This window comes from Lonchura striata, chromosome 2, assembly GCF_050655825.1.
Source record: "Lonchura striata isolate lonStrDom1 chromosome 2, ASM5065582v1, whole genome shotgun sequence".
NCBI lineage: Eukaryota > Metazoa > Chordata > Aves > Passeriformes > Estrildidae > Lonchura > Lonchura striata.
Window position 1 is genome coordinate 32,064,915 of NC_140704.1, and position 21,469 is coordinate 32,086,383.

General features: G+C 39.5%; 1 long non-coding RNA gene and 1 other non-coding gene across 2 annotated transcripts; both read left to right on the top strand.

Moving 5' to 3' along the window:
* The first annotated feature begins 78 nt into the window (after window positions 1–78).
* On the top strand, window positions 79–9,089 carry LOC146768175 (uncharacterized). Its single transcript, XR_014951685.1, has 2 exons — window positions 79–5,596; window positions 6,075–9,089. It is a non-coding gene; the product is annotated as an uncharacterized LOC146768175 (long non-coding RNA).
* LOC116183347 (small nucleolar RNA SNORD93) lies at window positions 5,846–5,933 on the top strand. The gene has a single exon (XR_004147947.1). It is a non-coding gene; the product is annotated as a small nucleolar RNA SNORD93 (small nucleolar RNA).
* Window positions 9,090–21,469: the final 12,380 nt, after the last annotated feature.

A 21,469-nucleotide genomic window follows, 5' to 3' on the forward strand; every position in this document is an offset into this window, starting at 1 on the left:
GGGGCGGGCCGGGGCGGGGAGCGGGCCGGCCGCGCCCCGGGCGGGCAGGGAAATGGCGGCGGGGCGCGGCCGGTGCCGCCCGCCGGCTGAGGGCCCGCCTCGGCGGTGTCCCTGCCCGCCCCGGCGGTGTCCCTGCCCGCCCCGGCGGTGTCCCTGCCCCGGCGGTGTCCCTGCCCGCCCCGGCGGTGTCCCTGCCCGCCTCGGCGGTGTCCCTGCCCGCCCCGGCGGTGTCCCTGCCCGCCCCGGCGGTGTCCCTGCCCGCCTCGGCGGTGTCCCTGCCCGCCCCGGCGGTGTCCCTGCCCGCCCCGGCGGTGTCCCTGCCCGCCCCGGCGGTGTCCCTGCCCGCCTCGGCGGTGTCCCTGCCCGCCTCGGCTCCTGCCGCACTCCGGTGCGTGTCCTTCCCGGGGTGTTGCGCACACGCCGCCTCTGCAGGGTGGGAAGTGCCTTCGGTAAGTGAAGGGTGGAGATGGAGTGATAAGGAAAGGTGTTCCTGGAGGAAGCTGGAAATGCGTCTCCATGATGCTGTGTCAAGGAAGGTTTAGGCTTGATATTAAAAGGAAAATAATATTAAAAAGATTCTTCACCCAGGGGGTGGTTGGGCACTGGAACAGGTTTCCCAGGGAGGTGGTCACAGCACCAACCTGACAGAGCTCAAGAAGCGTTTGGACAACGCTGTCAGGCACACGGTGTGTCTCTTGGCATGTCTTGTGCAGGGCCAGGAGTTGGACTTCGATGATCCTTGTGGGTCCCTTCCAACTCAAAATATTCCATGCTCTTTGGTACCAGGCTGTGTGATGTATCCAGTCCATGGAAACAAGGAGTGAAAACTTGATTAGAAATATGAGGAGAGACACAATACATAAAAACTGCCAGTACAGCACTTGGAACTTTTTGTCCTTAAAAATCTCAGAGCCCAGATAAGCATTGAGGCATTTTGTTTTTTAACTAATAAGTGAGTGGCCTCTGTCCTTGCAGTGCCCTAACCACCAAGCTACTGTTTGACACAACTTACATGACATCTTGTTCTGTAGTGTCTATGCCTTTGATTCAATAATTTATATCACGTTTTTACCATGTTTTCATTCTTTCTCAGGTAGCCTCCTGCTCTTTGCTGTAATGCCAGATCCAAGCCAAATGCATGTCTTCAGGTTCTGCTATTGCTAATGCAGCTGCAGAAGTTAACCTCATCAGGCTGTATCATGTCTGCTACCTATAGCAAAGTTCTGCATGTTATATATTGGTTTGCCTACAGCAGCTACATGAACTTCTGTAGTCATTTTGTCACATTAAGAATAACAGCAAGTCAGTACTTTTTAGAGACAAGAAAAAAATCCAAGGATATAATAAATCTTACATATTCGGATATACCATTTACTCTTCCAGTGTTTGGGTGCCTGTTCTGCCATTTCAAGATGATAAAAATAGGAGCTTTTTGCTCCCTACTTGCTCTCCAGGTGCAGGCAGGTAGCAAACTGCAGGCAACATGAGGGGTCCTGGCAGCCCATGGCTTGCTTTTGCCACGGTCTGTGAATTATGAAAGTGTGGGAGGATGAAAGAATATTTTGGTGAGATCTTGGCACAAACATGCAGTCATGTTGCAGAATGCACAGCCTTTCCTGCTCTACACCAGTCCCAGTGCCCTGTGCTTCCATACACATTAAATATGGGATACACCACTATTTCTAGTCATAGGACTGACACACATTTAATGATACCTGACAAGTAAAGTAGAGGCTTAGATTTTGCAAGTGTCTCTTTTAAAAACTGAACAGCTTATCCCTATGGAAAAGTTAGGGATAGGAAAATACAGCGCATCTGTATTCATCATGAGCATCAATATGAAGTTCATAGGACTATATGCCTACACCTTTTCCAAAAGTATATGCCTTTGGTGGGGAAATCCTAGGAATTCTAACTGAAAATTGAGAGAAAAAGTCTTTCTATCCATAGGTTTGTGTTGGATTTCAGTTTTTTTGGTATATCACTGTTGTCAAACTTTTCAAATTAGTACACATAAGTAGAATTGTACAAACATTCAAAATTGCAAATTTACTATTCTTCTGAACCAGTGTCATGCAAGAGGCACATTCATTAATCAGCAATGGCTTATCATACTCAAACGAGAATTCAGACTATTGAACCTGGTTTTTTGACTTGCAGGAACCTATTTCTCAGCAGTTTGTATTAAATTGGTTTTCCTTTGTAGATGAGGCCAAGTAAGCTCTGTTTTCACACTGTGGTTACTGTTACAGCTTGTTCTTTCTAAACATACAAAACCAACTGTTCATTACAGTGCACAGCTTGTTAATAATCTCTTCCAAAATATTGCAATAAAATATGACCCACTGGTGGAATGAAATTTGAAAGGTATTTTTCTTTCCTGTAAATTTGCTGCAAGTAGGATTGAGAAGATCAAGTGTACAGATGACCTGATATGAAGGGTTGAACAGTTGCTCTGTCTCCTTTGAGATTTGGTTTAACAGTGTCACGTGTGACACAATGCATATAATGTTATTGTGGGTGTTCTTGAGAAAGGATAGTCACCAAAGTGCTACATGTACCAGATCTTCTCTTCTTGCCTTCACACATTGAGTCGAGGAGTAATTTTCAGAGTACAAAAACATGTCAGCCTTCATTTCTAGTGTCTGCCAATTTGAATGTTTGACTAAAAGCATTAACTATAGAAGACAGGAAATCAATAGCAAGAAAGCTAGTATTACTTTGCCAGTTTTCTCACAAACAAAATCAGTGCTAGAAGAGCACAATGGTGTGTGTTTGGTACACAAATAAACCAGTGTTGATTCTGTGTAGTTACTGGTCTAGATCTACATATTCTTACATACTGAAACTGTGAAAGGATGACTGGAGAAAAGCACTTATTTCATCATAACATACATCCATAGGCTCAAACTGTCCAACATAGCATGTTTCCATTAAAAGATCTCAACTAGCCAACCAACCAACAAACCCACAAAACCTCCAAAACAAAAAAAAACACAAACCAGTAAATGGTTGTGCTGACTGCAAAAGTTTTCCATGCCTTTTTTTGTCTCCTGTGTCACCTAGGATGTTAGAGGATCTAAGAGCTCAGCAGTCCCTTGGTGATCTACTGACTTAGACAAAGGGGGAGAGGGAGAGCAGCAGTCATTCTCCCTGCAAGTTCATGGGACAGCACTAATCACATAAATAATGGCAATTAGCCTCTAAAAGCAAATGTGCCTGTGATGGGGCATGAAACAATGAGTTTCTTTTGAAGGGAGAAAACATAATACCCAAAGAAATGGGTAGTATAAGATTGAGGTGACTGCCGGACAAGACAGAAGTAGGGTTTTATGAGTGTGCTGTTGGTATTCATGTTTGTAAGTTATTGTAGTAACACTCCTATGAAGGATTTTGATTTTATTTGAATTTTTTCTTGTGGCTGATAATGAAGACAAAACCATTTGGAATGGTGTGTCCATTAACTAAGGAGAACAAGAGCCCCAATTGCTGGATTGACAAAAGAAAATTAGTGACACCATAGATGTTGAAAGTCTTTTGTTGCAAAAAAAAACCTCTTTGAATTTCTTTTGCCTTGTAGCTTCATGTGATCAGCAATAACAATAAAATCAGAAACAAAATTGCAAAGGTTTCAACTGGGACAACAAGCATGAATCCCTAATTTTTTATTAACTCGATTAGCAGTGATTCTGCAAGTATTTTCACAGCAAATAAATGCCACTAAGTATTCCTGGTAAAATAGCCAAATATTTCCATTTTTATTGATAAATGAGGGAATTGAGATTCTTATAGACATGACTGAGTCACTGAAGTGTCAGATTCAGGAAATAATGTCACGTGGTCAGATGGCATTGTCTTTTTGAGTGCAGAGGGTACCACCTTTCAGGTTAAAGAATTCCAGACTTCTAAAGCTTTATCTCAGCAAACCATAAAGTAAAGCCATGCAACAGTACATGCAACTCAGAGGCTGATGAAGGAGACAAAGGTCAGTGACACATTGAAGTCTGTGAAAAATCACTGTAAATTTCATAGAAAATTCCCTGTAGGCCTCCATTATGCACTTAGCAATCTCACTTTTGAGATTTCCCCAATTTACTGACAAAAAGCTGCATTAAATTCATCTACTTGGGAACAAAGATTGAGTTTGACTCTATTTAGGAGGAGCTTAGGTTTCAAAGATGCTATGGTGGATGTTCTATACTTTAGGATTATACCATAAATCAGTATAAATAGCACAAGAATATAAGGAAGAGCTCTTCATGCAGGCTGAATCTTTATGGTGTCAGTAAAAACAGTAGTATATTATGACTAGACATTCTATTCCACTTCATTATTACGACTAAACTTCCTATTTTTATTGTGCCCTAATAATGATGTTCCTTCTATTCCATTTTAGTATTCCTGTTCATTTGGTCTAATAAATCCTTGTTTCTCTGCAGTACCTACCACTGATCTGGGAAATGTTCCTTTTTATTTCACAATGACAAGAAAAGACAGAGACTAAGAGAAATGGAAAGTACTGTGGTGAAAGGAGCAAAGACATAGTCTGTCCAATTAGGTCATGTGTGAAACATCCAGAATTCTAAATTGTCTCCTTAATGTTATTGAGACCTAGATTAGTTTGGGGTGAGTATATTTGAGCTCTTGCATTTGGCATAATTTCCAAACATGCTTGGAATGTAGAGCTGCAATGCATGTAAAAAATTTCTGTCCAAATTAGACTCTTCATATGACTTTCAGTATGATACTTGTTGGATATACTCTGGTCACTGTCTGATACGGCATATTTCCAAGAAAAGTGATATTGCCAGTCACTGTGCAGGTTTCAGCTGTGGTAGAGTTAATTTTCTTCATGGTGACTGGTATGGAGCTGTATTTTCTACTTGTGCTGAACACAGGATTGATAATATAGACATGTTTTTGTTATTGCTGAGCAGAGCTTATACAGAGCCAAGGTCTTTTCTGCTTTTTATACTGTAATGCTGGTGAGGCTGGGGGTACATTAGAGGCTGGGAGAAGACACAGCCAGGACAGGTGACCCGAGCTGACAAAAGGGATATTCCAGACTGTGGGACATCACATCATGCTCTGTATATAAAGTGGAGAGGAAGGAGGAAGGGGAGACATTTGGGGTGGTGGTGTTTGTGTTCCCAAGTAATTGTTAGATGTGATGAGGCCCAACTGTCCCAGGGATGGCTGAACACCTGCCTGCCCATGGGCAGCAATGAATTAATTCCTTGTTTTGCTTTGCTTGTGTGCACAGCTTTTGCTTTCCCTGTTAAATGTCTTTATCTCAACCCATGACTTTTCTGGCTTTCACCTTTCTGATTTTCTCCCTGATCCCAGTGTTTGTGATGCACAGTGAGCGGGTGGCTGTGTGGGGCTTGGCTGCTGCCTGAAAATTATTGAAAATCAGTAGAATGATCAGAGTGGCAGAAACAAACAGCAAAGTGTAGTAATTTTGTATATTTACTACAGTAACTATACAATTTATTTATTTAAAAATAAACCAAAACTGAGTGGTGACATGGAATTATAATCGCATTATTTTTAATTACAGCTTCTGAGGCTAGGGAAGGAGAAATGGCAGTCTGAGGTGAGCATTGAAAGAACCTCATCAAATGCTTTTAGTGAGCTCTGAGAAGAACTTTGATGTGCTTAAAAATTTAATATTACCTGCTTCTAACAACTGTAATGTTCTTTGAAGCATGACTTTCCCATTCTGCCCATCTTTGCTGAATAATGAAAATTAAATGTTACACTTAGAGATGCTACTTTTTACCATAGATAGTTTTTCTAAAAATGCAACAGTTCTTCAATGCATTTTTTTTATGATTGCAGTACTTGGCCAAGGATGAAAACAATAATCTGATTCCTTACATACTTTCAGTGATACGCAAAAATCTGATGGATAAAAGGATTTTCTGAGGCCAAAATTAATACCCATATTTACTCATTCATTATTTTAAAATTAAGCTCTTTTTTTAGCAGCTGAGCAGCAAAGGTTTTGGTAATTCATGCAAGATTTTCCTCTAAAGGTATTTTATTAATGTAAACCTTTTTTTTGTCAACAGATCTCAAACAGATTTTCGCTGATGAAGAATATGTTGTTTTAGCAGCACATATATATAAATATTTTAACGGACTTTAAAGATGCTTATTTTGGGCAAATTTTTACTATTATTTAAACAAGGTGAAGAAAACAATGTATTCTGATTCCAAAGTCTTTTCTTGTATATTTGCCTTTATACCAATTTCAGCCTTAATAAATTGTATTGTGGTGAAACAACCATGAAACTGATAAAGTAAGTCTTTGCAAATAAAAATGATACAGGACATAGAATTGCAACAGAAAAAATTCAAAAGATATTTTTGATACAGGGTCTCTGATACACAACATAGAATCACAGCATTTGAAAAATAATTCTAACTATAAGTCATATTCTGTTTTCTCTCTTCAATGCATGTTGTAATAGTCTTTCTTAGCATACAACTACAAAAAATAATGCTGAAACAACTTTTTCTGACAGTGAAATATTTGAAAATGTAACTGATTGATGCACAGAACTCGCTTCACTGGTTTAGAGCTTCACTGAATAAAGCTTTCATATGCACTCTCAGATTTTGCAAGATAAAGGTATACAACAAGTTACTAATTAACTCTGGTTATAAACTAAGAGAAAACATGTAGTAAAGCAAAAAGAACTCTTGAGTAGATCTGAAACAGGTTGGTTTGAGTTTGTTCTGTGTTTTGTCTTAAGTCCCAGTAAAACAAATGATAGGTAATTTCAGTTACTGTATATATCCTTAAGTATAATTTTTTGTTGTAGCTTCCAAAACAAGAAGGGTGTTTGTTGAAACTAATATTTTTTTAAGTGTAAATTAAAATTTAATTCAGTATAGCTTTAATTTCAATAGAATTTAAAGCATAGCACAATCTAGGTTTTAGTGTTGTCATTATAATAATGTTTAACAACTTGTAATGCAAATTACAGAGTCTAGATCATAAAAGGAAAGGTAAAAATATGTGTATTTTCAGATCTTGAATAAGACTGCCCAGTCAACAAAGGAAATGTGTCATGTGCATGTACAAACTGAATAAATTGGTAGTAAATCTAAATTTACTAATTATTTAAACTGAACATTGGTATTAATTTATCTTCATTGTTCACTTTGAGTGAAATTACTTCAGAAACTTAAGGACAAACCTATTGTGATATTCTTAATTCAGCAGGGCTTAACCATGACCAGCAAGGTGAGGAGCAGTTCACACATCCCTTGGCACAGACCACTCCTCAAAGAGCTGCCTTTAGAATTTAGAAATTCAACCAGTATGGACAAAAGTGTCAGTGTTTATGTCTGTCTTTAGTTTTTGTATTTCAGTGGTTCAGATTTCACTGCAAATTCTTTGAGCTCTTCAGCACATGGAAGGTTAGAATCAATAATTTAGTATCATAATGAAGAGTAATTAAGGCCTTTCCTAGATACCAGAAGGTGATCAAGGAAAGCTCACTTCTTTCTTTCCAAGTCTCATCTGCTGCTATCAAGAGTAAATGAAGCGCAACTCATGGTTAATGAAGTTTTTACTATTCTACTAAAATTAAATTTAGTCTCTTAAAATGCCTTCCTTTTGCCTTTCCTACATAATTTCTGTCCCTACTTTGTCTATTTTAGTGGAGTCATATGCCATATTTAGCCCAGACAAGCGTTTTTAGATTTTACTAATTTCAAAACATTGTCAAGTAGATACACTAGTGTGTCTTCTCTATATATTGTCAGCCTGATTCATGTGCCTGTAAGTTCATCTAAGACTCTTTCCACTGTTGCACAGAAAACAAATGATCTTTCAGGGAAATACATGTCAGTGTTTCAATCACTGCTGCTGCTTTTCAGTTAGGATTATTAAAAATCTCAAACTTTATTCTCCTAGAAGTGCAGAACAACTGCACTTTAATAATTTTAGATGTTGGAGTCCAGTTTAAGAGGATGATTTGTAGCGGTAAGGCACTACAGTGATTAATGAGATTTCAGTAGCTTTTAGATAGCTTCTGACCTAGAGAAAAAAAATCAACAAACAAAAAAAATCCCACCCCAAACCCATAAGGCAGATTATTTGTGTGCCTTTCGCTGCTTCTTGTAAAGGGTTAATGGACCCCTAAATGTTTCATTTTTGAATGAGAACCATTTCAGCAAGAATTTTAGCAGATGCAGAGGACATTGAAGGAACTTGTGAAAATTCCTTGTGTTCTGCTTTATAAAGTCTGTTAGGCACATTTGGCACAAGTTGTGAATCTGACCCTGAGTTACAAGCATTTAAATGGTCCAAATAAAATGCCATTTCTGTAATACTTTTATATTTTCCCTTTTTTCCAAGTATATATTAAGTACACATCTGAAGAAACAATATTGTACTCCTTTATTTTAGATGTAGGTAGCAGTCACAAGAGATTAAATGCTGTTAACGTGTAACGAAGCATGAAGATGACAAGATATATAAACCAGAGGCTTTTCAGCTCAATCACATCATCCAGCACGTAGTTATATAGATTTTGTATTTCAGACACCAATGTCACCTCGAGGTTGAAATCACTCTAGATGAATCTCTGTAAGTATAAATAAGATAGTTGCTCACACCCCAGTTACCGTCCGAATTTAAAAATAGAAAGGAAAACAAGTCGTCCTGAATTTAGAGATGAGTTATTTGTGTGTGGTGTTTGTGATGGAAAATTCTTTCTAAAATAAACACAGTAATAAATTGTCTTCTTTTTTCCTCTCATATTTTAAGGAGACAGCCTGCTTCAAGTGACAGAGTACTAGACTAGACTGATCCTGGTCTCTTTTAGTATTTGACTAATACATACAGCACTATCTCTTAAAGGCATTAATTGTATCAAGCAAAATATTTTTCTGTAGATTTTCTATTAAATTTCTTTAAAGCCACATGCAGAATGTTACTTTCCATGTTGTATTTTAGTTCCACTGACTCTAATACATATGATACGCTGATGGGCTTTTGAAATCCTGAAAAAGAGGAATGTGACAGGGAGCTTACCTGGGACTTCAAAATATAATACAAATCATTTAACTACTATTACAAAATTTTTATAAATGCTGAATAAACGTGTCAATTAATAAATGTATCAGCCTCCATTAATTTAGTTCCTTCACTTCATTACAGAAACACAATATTAATCAAAAATTTATTAGTAGTGTTCTGCTAAAGCCAGCGGAGGGCAGACTTGAATTGGAAACTTTTTGCCACTGCAGTTACTTGAAGTTAAAATACCAGCTATATCGTGTCTTGAGCTCAAAGTCTCATCACTTCTCTACTATTCTAATTACACTTGTGCTGGATAAAAGCCTCTTTGCAGTTGCTGTTTGACAAAATGAGTGTTTTGCAAATGTTTAAATAAAGATGCTAATATGAAAGTGAATAAATCAGTGTATTAGCAGCTGTGTGTTACTCATCAGGGATAATCCACACTGCTTAATCTTTAACCATGTATATCTTGAAATGTTTGTTAAAAGCTAGTGAATATAATTATCCCCATTTTACAGATGAAGAAACTGAGGAATAGAGTGGTAACCCTACACATTACCCATCTGGGTGACCTACAGAAACAAGAACAAAATCCAGATTGTTGAGATCTAATCCAGAACTTTGCAACATAAACTATTTTAACTCTTGCAAACATTATGGAAATTATTGCTAGCACCTTAAATTGTGGAGACTGAGGAGCTTACAGTGATGAAATAGCAGGCAACCTGACAGGTTGTAGATCTTAAGAAGAATATTCTTCTCAAGAAGATGGGTGGCAGTCAGATCAAATGCCTAAAGATCCACTTTAAAAGAGTATTTTGTTATTAAAACAAGTACTTCACATTTTTAGGCCCATTTGTTATTCATTAAGTTAGTCTTTCCAAAAACCTTTGTGATAGCCTGTGACTGCTGCTTGTTATGTGTAATGTGTCATGGTTTCCCACATTTTTAAGTTCTGTGTGAATGTTTGTAAGAATATATTATAAAAGAGGCCACTTTAAGCTTCTTGGTCATTTCTCCTTGTACCTCATGTAATTGTACACCTCACAAAGAGCTGTCACCACCAAATTGTCATCACTTTCCATAATTCACAGAGGCCTGAATATGCAATTATCTCAAAAGGGAAAAGATTCATTTACTCTTCTGCAGAACATAAAATCTCCTTGAAATAACCACTAATTGAAGGCATTTGTATACAGGCTCATTTTATACTAAACCACTGGATGCCTCGGCTCAAGAAGCAGCAAGAAAGATAACAATTCAATTAATGAAAACTGCTGCTTTGAGAAATGTGGTTTCCAGTGTCAAAGTTATTTTATTCATCCCTAATTATACATTGCTGAAAACTATTAACCATTATTAGGGGCAGATAAGTCTGAGGTTTGTGGATATGGCTGGTTCTTCCTGCTGTAAGCTTCACAGGTTTACACCTCTAACTCCATAATTATCTTTTCTTTCACTAATCCTAGTTGGTGTATATTCTGTTTGTACCCAACTTTCTCTTTTATTTGTAAAATATGTGTGAAATATTCAAAACCTTAGTGATTTAAGAGCAGTTAAGATATTTCTTCCTCAGAAACACATCATTGTTACATACAGTTGTGTTTGTTGTGCTGAGCAGGCCCAACTGAGTTACAGATAAGGCAAAATAACTATATTAGAGCAGGTTGGCCAAAAGCTTGTCCCTGTATTTCTTTATATGGAAAATAAAGGATAGATGTATGTGCTGTCTGAATAGAGAACATGATGATGTTGTGTGCCTGTGCCAAAATAAATCCAATAGTATTTTACTGGAAAAGTAAACTCAGTTTTGGATTAAAAAAAATTGGAATATGCCATGTATAAAATACATACTTGATCAAGATCAGTTCCTCTGGTAATGTTCTTTCAGAGGTGAGAGTTTTAATGACAGGGAAAAGATACTTCTACATCTATGGAATTTAAAGCCTGCTGCTGTCAAGTGGCCAGGACCCTTAAATGTGTGTTGAAGTGTCCTACTCTTAGTACATCAAAAATGTTTATACTTGCTGTCCCAAGTAGTAGAAAGAACACCAGCAAGTGCTTCCATGTTTAGAATTCTGTGGAGTCTGCTACCTGTGAGCAGACTCCACTTAAATAAAGTCTCTGGAATTACTGATTGCTAAACTCATTCTTGACATACTTCACCCTCCAACAGCCTGCTGCAACTTCTGTTACACCTTCTGGGATTCTATCTATAGCAGTTGCTTTCTCTCCCCGGTTGGCTCCAAGCCAGAAATATATCCATTTGCACAAATGCTTCTTAACCTTGTTCACATTGGAGCTGGGGGGGTAGGGAGGGAGTTATATTTTTTTTCTTTCTGCTTGTCTAGTTGGTGGATACTTTTATAGGAAATTCCGTACTCGCCATATTCGCTGTGTAATGGACAAGTGGTTACAATGCCTTTTCCAAAGTACTCTTTGTTTAAATGCACTGAATAAAACTATTTCTCCATGGTCATTTCATGGGCGTCTTACTGTAACATGGGAGCCCTAAGCAAACACATTTTATCAATTTTCTCATAGGGTTGTATTCTTCCTTCTCACTAGGGCATTCTCAGCTAGAGAAAAAGCCTTCTCAGACAGAGAAAAAGCCTTCAAGACTTGCAGAGTAGCAAGCGCTTCTGGAGGCTGAAAAAAACACTAAGGCACAAACATTTCTCACCAGCTACCTGGCAAGTTCCAGTCATGAAGAAGTCCCTGTCATGAATAAATTGGTTTATAACTGACAGGGAAGATTGTGCTTACCACACGAATGCTACTGGTACCCAAACTAGCTTGTCTTCATTCTGAAAAACCTGCAGCTCACACACATACGTGTACAGCATCCAGCTCTGGGGTCCTCAGTGCAGGAAGGACATGGATCTGTTGGAGCGAGTCCAGAGGAGGCCACCAAGATAATTAGAGGGATAGAACACATCTCCTACAAGGAAAGATCGAGAGAATTGGGGTTGTTCAGCCTAGAGAAAAGAAGGCTTCAAGGCAACCTAATTGTGCCCTTTCAGCAACTGAAGGGAGCCTACAGGACAGATGGAGAGGGACTAATTACAAGAGCATGTAGTGACATGACAAGGGGTAATGGTTTCAAACTGATGAGTAGGCTTACATTAGACATCAGGAAAAATTCTTTGCTGTGGGGGTGGTGAGGCACTGGAACAGCTTGCCCAGATAAGTTGTGGATGCCTCATCCCTGGAAGTGTGTAAGATCAGGTTGGGGTTCTGAGTAACCTGGTCTAGGAAAGGTGTCTCTGCCCGTGGCAGGGGGGTTGGAACACGATGGTCTTTAAGGTCCCTTCCTACCCAGGCAATTCTATGATTCTATGTACATGTGTATAGGCACTTCTGCATATGAATGTAAACAGAACTGCAGGTTTATCAGAATTAATTGAAAATGAGCCAGCTTGGGTATCAATACCAGCACCATTTCTGAGGATTTATGCATAGACTCATATAGCAAACCTCAGCTGCAGCTTTGAAGTCCTCAGTGTTTCACCTACCTAGAACTACCTCTGCAAATATTTGATATTAGGAGCCCTTTGATTGGAGCAATTAGGTTGATACATAGGAGTTCTATGGTAAAGGCAGGAACAGATAGTTCTGATTTTTCTGACTCAAATTTCCACAACAATTTTTTTTTTTAATGTTTTCATGCACTTCTGTACAGTTGTGGTGAATGCTGTACCGGAGTCCAATCCAAGCTCTGGAAAAGACAAAAAGGATGTGGTCACAAACATAGTCACAGACCATGGCTCTATGTTTGCATGCTAGATCATGAATAAGGATTCTGCATTAATATTGTACATAGGACAGTGTGTGGCATCTCTTACTGCATTCTTCTGTGGCATTTTAACCACATTTAACTTCCATTTTTATTAGATCTCAACCTTAGGAAAAAAAAATGCAAGTTCTAGCTTGTGCAAAATTTTATTTATTTCCTGCTCTAATAAATCCAGCCTTGCAACTTCCAGTCCTCTCGGGTGTACAAATACCTACCCCTAGAAAACATTCCTCTGCAGTAGAACTCATAGGGTAAACTGCTGGATCAGTAAAGTTCTGTTCTCTCTAAGGTACTGCATCATGCATTTGCAATTTTGTTCTCCCCTTAATGCAGCTGGAGTTTCAGGCTGTCCCATTTAACTGCATCTGTGTCACAAGTCACTGACATCACAAACACATTTTAGCCACAAATTAATCGAGTTACAGAAAGAACAAGCCAGGAGCATGCAAGCTCCTACTGGTCAGTTTTCAGTTGATCAGCTTTTAATAACTACCTGCAAAAGATTAATTAGTGACTTCAGTGTGATATCCTACATTTCAAAGTGTCTAATTGCTGTCATGTAGCTGCACACCTAACACTGACTGCTAACTCCACTTCATACCCAGCACTGGTCAGCACTAGCAAACCTCAGCTTCAAGGTTTAAGGTAGAGTCAGCATTTTGCCTCCTGTCAGCAATAATCTATAACTTCCATTGCTGGGAACAAGCAGAAAGATATTAAACCAGAAATGGTTTGGTTTTCACCTACTAACAGTAAATTTAGAGCAGTAACTTTATTACATCAGTGGGAGAAGACTGTTCAAATCTTCCAGCATGTCATGGGAAATACAGACTATCAGTTTTCCATTCCTATTTTGGTGAGCATAATTTTGTTATTTTTAAAGCTGTTGATATTGGCCACCTCAGTGTTTTCATTATTTCACACATATTTTGGCATTTCAAGAAGTCTGTGCTTCAGCAGATATAGGGGATATAGTGTGTGGGTCCACAAATTTAGAGTTTCTTTCACCAAGTATGATATATTACATTTACAGGCTTCGTTTACACTTCAACAGAACATTCATCTGCATGCTGTCAAAGACTGGTGGTGGTGGGGCATTAAAATAGATATTTTAGAGAGATTATGAATTCTAATAAAAGGGCATCAGGACTGTCTACAGCAGTTGTAGTGATCTGTAACAGCAAAGCAAAGGACGATGTGAGTTAAGAACGAATGAAAATGTGTGAAAGCAACAGCAGGCGCAGCAAAACAGAGGGTTAAAAGGACAGACACTTGTTAACACAGAAAACCCTTCCCAGTAGAAAAGTTAAAGAATTGCTGTGTTTACATCAAGGCCAAAGACCTGCACTTTGAAAACAGCCACAACACAGATGACCTCTCAGTAAATGAGCCAGGATCCCGATCCCAGGAGGATGGTACCAAGGCTGCAGCGTCAGATACGCCTTGCCTTCCCTGTTATCCTGTCTGCAAAACACACATGTTGAAAACAGGGAAAAACAGGCAATGGGCAGCATCGTGGCCTATCATCTGTGGAGAACAAAGGAAACAGGATTTTGAGGTAAAAGATACCAGCTGATGCCTCCTGAGGTAAATGACAGATCTGTCCAGAAACCACTTTGTTGACCCTAGTCAAGGGCTTGTAGTGGGCGCGTAGCAGCCACATCCCTGTTCCTTTTTGTCAAGCTGAAGGGATCCTGGCCAGGCCACTGGGACTCTATGAGTTGGTAATCAAGAATATAGAAGTGTCAGAGTGTCAGAGAATTAACTCTACAGCAGAATGAGTGTGAGTGCATAAAATTAACTTGCTTAAAGATTTTGTAAATAAATACCTTCCATAAGATCTCACACTGTTTCCTGTGTTCAGCGATTTCCCACTCTTACACAAATGAAGTCATGCTTGCTGAGGACCATATCATAATTCCCCAACAGACAGAGGGACAGAGATGCTCATTACTTGCTCTAATTCTTGCATTCCTTCCTAGATGTGGCATAGTAACAAACTCTGTGGCAATTTATCTACAAGTACATAGATTATAATTTCCTCCTTGAGCTTTTCCATAAGGTTGGTTTGCCTGACACACATGGATTTTGTACAGCATTTCATGACATGGAATTTAGGCTTCTTTGAGAAGACCCTGGAGTTTTCTACTGGAGTACTCCACTACTGGAGTAAAATAATCATTGAATCATAGTTGAGTAGTTATTGATAAAAACCAAATAACTCCATGGAAAGACACATGAAAAACAAAGGGTTGGAAAGAAAGTGAAGCAGGAAAGCTGAAAAAGTGTGATGTAAGACCTGAAACAATAAAAATGAGTTGGCCTGACACAAGAACAATATGGACTTAGCCAGAGTCACAGTATTACTCAAAGTTGGTAGGACATGTGTATAATACCTTCCAACACCCCACACTATTCTGGATCTGTAATGCTAGAAGGGCTCAGCTACAACAAGGCTGGACTGTAGCATGCAGAAAGGGAGATTTGGATTTGTTTTCTTTCACAAGCTTTGATAGGGTTCACATATCAAAAATGAGATTAGGGCAGCAGAGAGTATGGCCCTTTGCACCTCCCAGTAAAAACCTGGAGAAATAAATACCTTTGTCCTTCTCCCTCACCATAGTAACACTAAAATAAGCTACAATATGTATGTCCATTTACCTTGTCAGCCAGATGTCAGTGAGGCTCAAAGTCCTTGTGTTAAGTACTGCAAAAGGCTTTTCCCAGAGGACTAATCAGATGTTACCTGGGAGCTGGCTGTTTTCGATCTTTGACACGTATCATGTTTGTTCTGACACAATTATATATTTATTCTTTCAAATTTCTTTTGCAGAAAGTAGAAAGTCTACTGGTAGCTCAGCAGCCAGTTGGCCCCTGCTGTAACCTTGGTCTTTCTAAATGTATTGAGAATGTTACACCTGCTAATTTAGCAAGGACTGGTGACATGCTCAGTGCTGCATAAAAGAGCTGCTCCCTCACAGCAACTGAAGGGAAAGAGGGCAGGAGCCATAAGGAATTGATGCTACTTAGAGATCAATACCTGGCAATGTTAACCTGGTAAGTGTGAAATCTTTGAGACGCCAAGTTTGTGTCCAAACAGTCAAATGTTTTATCATTATTAACATCACAAACAGGATTTTCTACCCAAGTAAAATGTCTTAAATCCAGCAGTCTCATAATTGTCCTGTCTGGAGTGCCTCTAGATCTATAGAGCTCTAGAGCAGAAATTCTCTCTGTATTTCTTCTCTTACAATCAATACTAGAAGGCTTGCCAAGCTTCTGCCTTCATATATATTTGGCACTCAAATCAAAAAATGAGGCCTGAGGAGGGGGAAAGATTAGTTGTTAAGAACTGTGTCTGCCACACAATAAACTATGTATTTGAGGGGTGAAAAAAGGGATGTGCAAAAATAGGTTTAAACCAAATTTGTTCCCTCACACAGCTGGACCAGGGTAAGGGTTCTGAGGGATAGTCTCAGTTGACTACCAAGTCCTGCTGGAAGAAGGAGATGTCCTGTCTGGAAGATGTGCAGCCTAGCCTGGTGACAACAAAAGCTGCTCCACTGAGGGTGCTCAGGACTCTCATGCTCATAGCCAACAACATCAACTTCTGACTTGTCATGCAAGACAGGTCACCAGAGCCCAGCACAATGAGTAATCCACTTGCTAGATCATCTTCAAGGATAAAGAGTCTTAATTCGGGCATTACTAAATTACAGAGCTTCAAAATTACACTGCTGAAATTTAATTAAGCTGTGAAAGCAGCCAGGCACTGAGTACTGACAGTAATTCAGCCATGCCACAAGTGCTCAGCCTCACTTCTGCTGCAGCTCCATAGGAGGCAATAACCAGGAGCTCAAAAAAAGAGGCACATGAGCCACTGCCAAAATGTAATGAGCTCTCATTCAGCTGTGTAACAGCTGTTTTGAAGCCATCACATAAGCATTTTCATTAAAATATAAAGAAGATAATTGGAAAACCCTGAAAAAAAAAAAAAAGCCTCATGAACCTGCCTGCAAAGAAGCACAATGTAAGTAGGCCAGCCCAGGCATCACTTGCAAATGAAGCTCAGACTATCAAATCTCCAAGAAGATGAGGCACATGCTGAGGAAAAGGTTTGGTGTGTTACCCTGGCTACAGAGGCAAAGGGTGCTCTATCATCTGCTGATAGGTACCTGGTAAATACTGCTTTGGTTAACTAACTGCAAGAGAGAAATCTCAGGGGAGCTGAATAAAAGGCTGGCACCTCTGACAGTTCTCTTGTGAAGTTTATGTGACAGTAATACAGTAACAGTCATGGCCAGATCTTTGACCATGAGGGCAGAATTCAGCTGCACTCAGAGTTTTTGGAAGCCATCAAGAGTGGACAGGAGATGGAACAGGATCATAGAAGCATAGAACAGTTTGGGTTGGGAGAAACCTTATAGATTTCGTAGTTCCCACCCCTCTGCCATTAGGCAGGGACATCTTCCACTAGACCAGGCTCCTCAAAGTCCCATCCAACCTCACAGAGATAATCTCCTTCTGTGTATTTTATATACAACACATAGACAAACAATGAAAAAGACACATACAAGTGTTTCTGACATGCTTTCCTTGTAAAATTAGGAACAGAGCATTTTAAAATGCTGGCATTTCTGTGTAAGAAAATCCCATGGTCCCTACCAGCCCTGTATAGATGGTAAGTGTTTCTCTGATTGCATGGTCATGATTAGGTCTAGCAAGTAAAATACAAAGCATTAAAAAAATCACATTGCTAGCAAGTAAAATACAAAGCATTAGAAAAATCACATTGCTGTTCAACAAGTAACTCTCTCTGCCCTGACAGCCCAGTGAGAAGACACTGAAATTATGGAATTATGCCTTGACCCCTATACTATAGAATACCTTTAAATAGTGGGATAGGTTCCCTTCCTCCAGAGGCAAGTTTGCACTACTGTCAGAAACTTTGGTTTGTTCTCATTCACCTTAGGGCAGCTGAGTTTCTGTTAACACAGAGAAAAGGTGATAAATCTGACAAACACTGTTAGAAGACCATCTTATCTGAAAACATGCAAACAAATTCCATTTACCTCAGTCTGTAACACTTTGATGTCAGTGTAGGCTGCCAGTGGTATCAGTGCTGTTGGGTCTTTTTTGATTCTTTGATGGAGATATTCTATTTTCTTCCTTCACAGGAATCATAAATGGTAGCTGTTCCTTATGCAGAAGGACTCCTTATTTCTTACACTGCAAAACACCCTTTGAGTAAAAGGGAGAAGGTGGAATGGTATTTTTGTTTCTGCCTGAAAAAGCAGATCCATACCATAACTACACAGACAAACGCAGGAAGTGGAGTGGGATGCATAAACACATTTTCAACTCAAATGCCAACATTTCTGGGCATGCTGCCCCAAACAGTCTGGTGTTTGAGTAGACACCAGCTCTTGGATAGATTTCTGCACTTAGAGAAGTAAAAGTGCCTCTCAGAAATGCCATTCATCTCGGCCCTTGGGAGCAGAGAGACCCAGAATGACACCCACTTGCTCACGTGTTCCTAAGAGGGCCAAGGTGAGAGGGAGCAACCCAAGGCTTGGTCAGATTTGAGAGGGCTCTTATGCCATAGAGGCACACATGACTGGTACGCCTTTCAAGCAGACACTGTATGTATGACTGAAAGATGACCTCCAGAGATGCTCCAAAACCAGCACCACAGCACTAAAGAACTGGGACCAAACAGAGCAAGCCACTACAGAAGCTCAGAGCTTGCATGTTGAAAGCTCTGGTTGGTTCTATGAGGTATCCATGAAGTATGACTGCTGGCCCAGAAGAAATTAATCTGAAAGCCATTGACTTTCAAGTAATAATCTGCAAGCAGGTGATGTTCTTCTAGGAAACTGTGGACCTAAAAAAGGAGGTTTAAGGTAGGTGCAATCAAAACATAGTCTAAGATGAAGGAGGACATTCTTCTCTCACAGGTATCAACACTGCCACTCTTACTGAATTCAGAAGTCAAGGCGTTTGCTGATCGAATGCAGAACATCCATCTTCATTCCAGGCAAGAGAAAATATTTTGCAAGGATGCTGGAGCCTCCCATGAGGTGCTGTGGATAGTGACAGAAGAAAGCAGTACTGCAGCTGATCTATTGAAATCAGACCAATGCTGTGCTATCCTTTTGGAGCAAGCCTTTCTGGCTGCAGCTGTCATGAGGAGGAAGTGACATCAAAGGCTCTAGTCTAAGTGGGCAAAGCATTAATTGCCCTTTAATCTTCCTTTAATTTTTAATCCATGCTTTGGAGTCCTCAATGTAAGCAAGGGCAGATATTCAGGCAAATACCCAATTCCCTGTTTTCCAGACACAGGTGAATAAATGAAGGTTTCAGTAGTGTGCTTTCTCCTATAGGTGAGGGTACTGCATACTTTCTCATCTTCAAACAACTAAATGTTGTAAAGACTCAACTCCCTTTTTCAACATGTTTCTCACTTTTTAAGTTATTAAGGAAGAAGAATGACTAAACACTAATAAACTGGACTAATAATGGTTTCCTGCCATCAGAAAACATAATATTTCTGCATCCCATGTCCAACACTGAGTTACCTGAAGCAGAATGGAAGACATAATTGATGTGTGGGTAGGAAAGTGCCTCCCTTTCACTGTTAGCCAGACATTAAGCCACCTTCTCTACCATGCTGAATTGCTCTTCTTACCTCATACACATTGTTAGATTCTGCCTGATCCTCACAGATGAAAAGTGCTTACTCAGGGGAAAATCTGAGGAACATCTGGCAATGTATTGTAGTGCATATTGCTTATTACCTTTTTTAAATTGTGATAATTATATCATCATCTCCAGTTCCTGGGGCTGCAGGTTACAGGTTTGGGCTCTACTGTACCCAACAATCAGCCTCTGAGGTTTAAGGCTTTGTCTTCATTCCCACAGTCATTTGTAGTATCTGAACCTACACAGGTCAGTCCTCGAGCCTGGAAATCCATGAGGACAGGAGAGACAGGATCAATTTTTATGGGACCCTAATTTGAAAACCGTGCTTGGTTTTTAAGCAGTGTTTTAGGGCAGGCACAGGTAAACTATCAAATGGACAATAAACTTTTGAGAAAAGCAGTCATTTATACAACTCTGCATTTTTTAGTTGACACCCAAAGCTGTTATAGATTAAAAGTAGTCAATTTCCAGATTTCAGTTTCAGGCAGCTCTGCTTAGTTTCAAAGAGTCTGCAGAAAAATTGCATTTGACAATAGCACTCTTCTTAATAATTCTATGCCTGGTCCTAGGATATCTTTCTGACACTTAATCTATTTTATTTTGGTTTTAGTCCAAAGAAGGGCAGTGAAGCTGGTAAGAGGTCTAGGGCACAAATCTCACAAGGAGCAGCTGAGGAAGATGAGGGTGTTAAGCCTGGAGAAGATGAAGCTCAGAGGGGACCTTGTTGCTCTCCAGAGTAAAGGTGGGGGCCAGTCTCTTCTCTCAGGTGACAAGTGAGAGGAGAAGAGGAAATGGCCTCAAGTTGTGTCAGAGGAGGTGTGGAGAGGATAATAGAAAAAAATTCTTCCCTGGAAGGGTTGTCCAGCATTGGAACAGGGAAGTGGTGGAGTCACCATCCCTGGAGGTACTTAAAAGATATGTAGATGGGGCACCTGGGAACATGGTTTGGTGGTGGGCTTGTCAGTGTTAGGTTAGTGGTTGGATTCAATGATCTGAAAGATTATTTCCAGCCTCGATGATTCTTTGATTTTTTTGCATCTATTTACCATTCAAAAATCAGACTAATACAATGTACTATACATATATTAGATTCTTGTTGGCTATATGGCCTAATTTTAATTCCTACACTTTGAATGAAGATTAGTTTTATGCGACACTGAAAGCAGTCACCTCTCAGTAAGGCATTTAGCACAGGGGTATAGCAGCTCCAGCTCCTCCAGAGCAGTGATCAATAACAGTGACACGTTACTCTTATGCCACAGCAAGTGACATATGGCCATGTAGCTGCACATTATAATTAACCACTGATTAACAACAGAAAGAGGATTGACTGTTACATTCAATTAACTTGCCTTCCTTTCAGCTGACAAGCAGCTGAGTGCTGAACATTTAATACACTTTTTGCAAATTTCCTTTCCTGCAAGTATTATAATTGCAGTAATTAGCACAGATCACATATGACAGCAAAACTCTCATTTCATCTATACAATAAAGTAGCTTAGAAAAAGTTAGGTTTTGTCTGTTTTATTAATTAACTAACCAGTATTTCTCTTCTACCACAAATTCTCATGGAATTCCATGAATTTTTTCAGATAATTTAGTCAACTTCTAGATAACTCTACAGAAAATTTTCCCAATATGATTGGGGTTGTCATCAGTTGATGACAGTCACATGCACATCTACAAAGAGGTACATCTGTGTACCTGTGTGAAGAATGATCCAGGTGTCTCACATTTGCTGTTAAATGAGTTGGTATTTTCTCACATGCTGTTTCCTTTCCTTTGGACTGTATATTAGTCCATAGGGAAAAAAGCTGCCAAGGCACCCTGAACCTCCTTTTTTTCTTTCTTCTGTTTTCCATATGGTGGCCTGTTCGTATTCCCTAACAGGGACTTGATGTTTTATTTGACTTGACATTTTGATTTGCCTG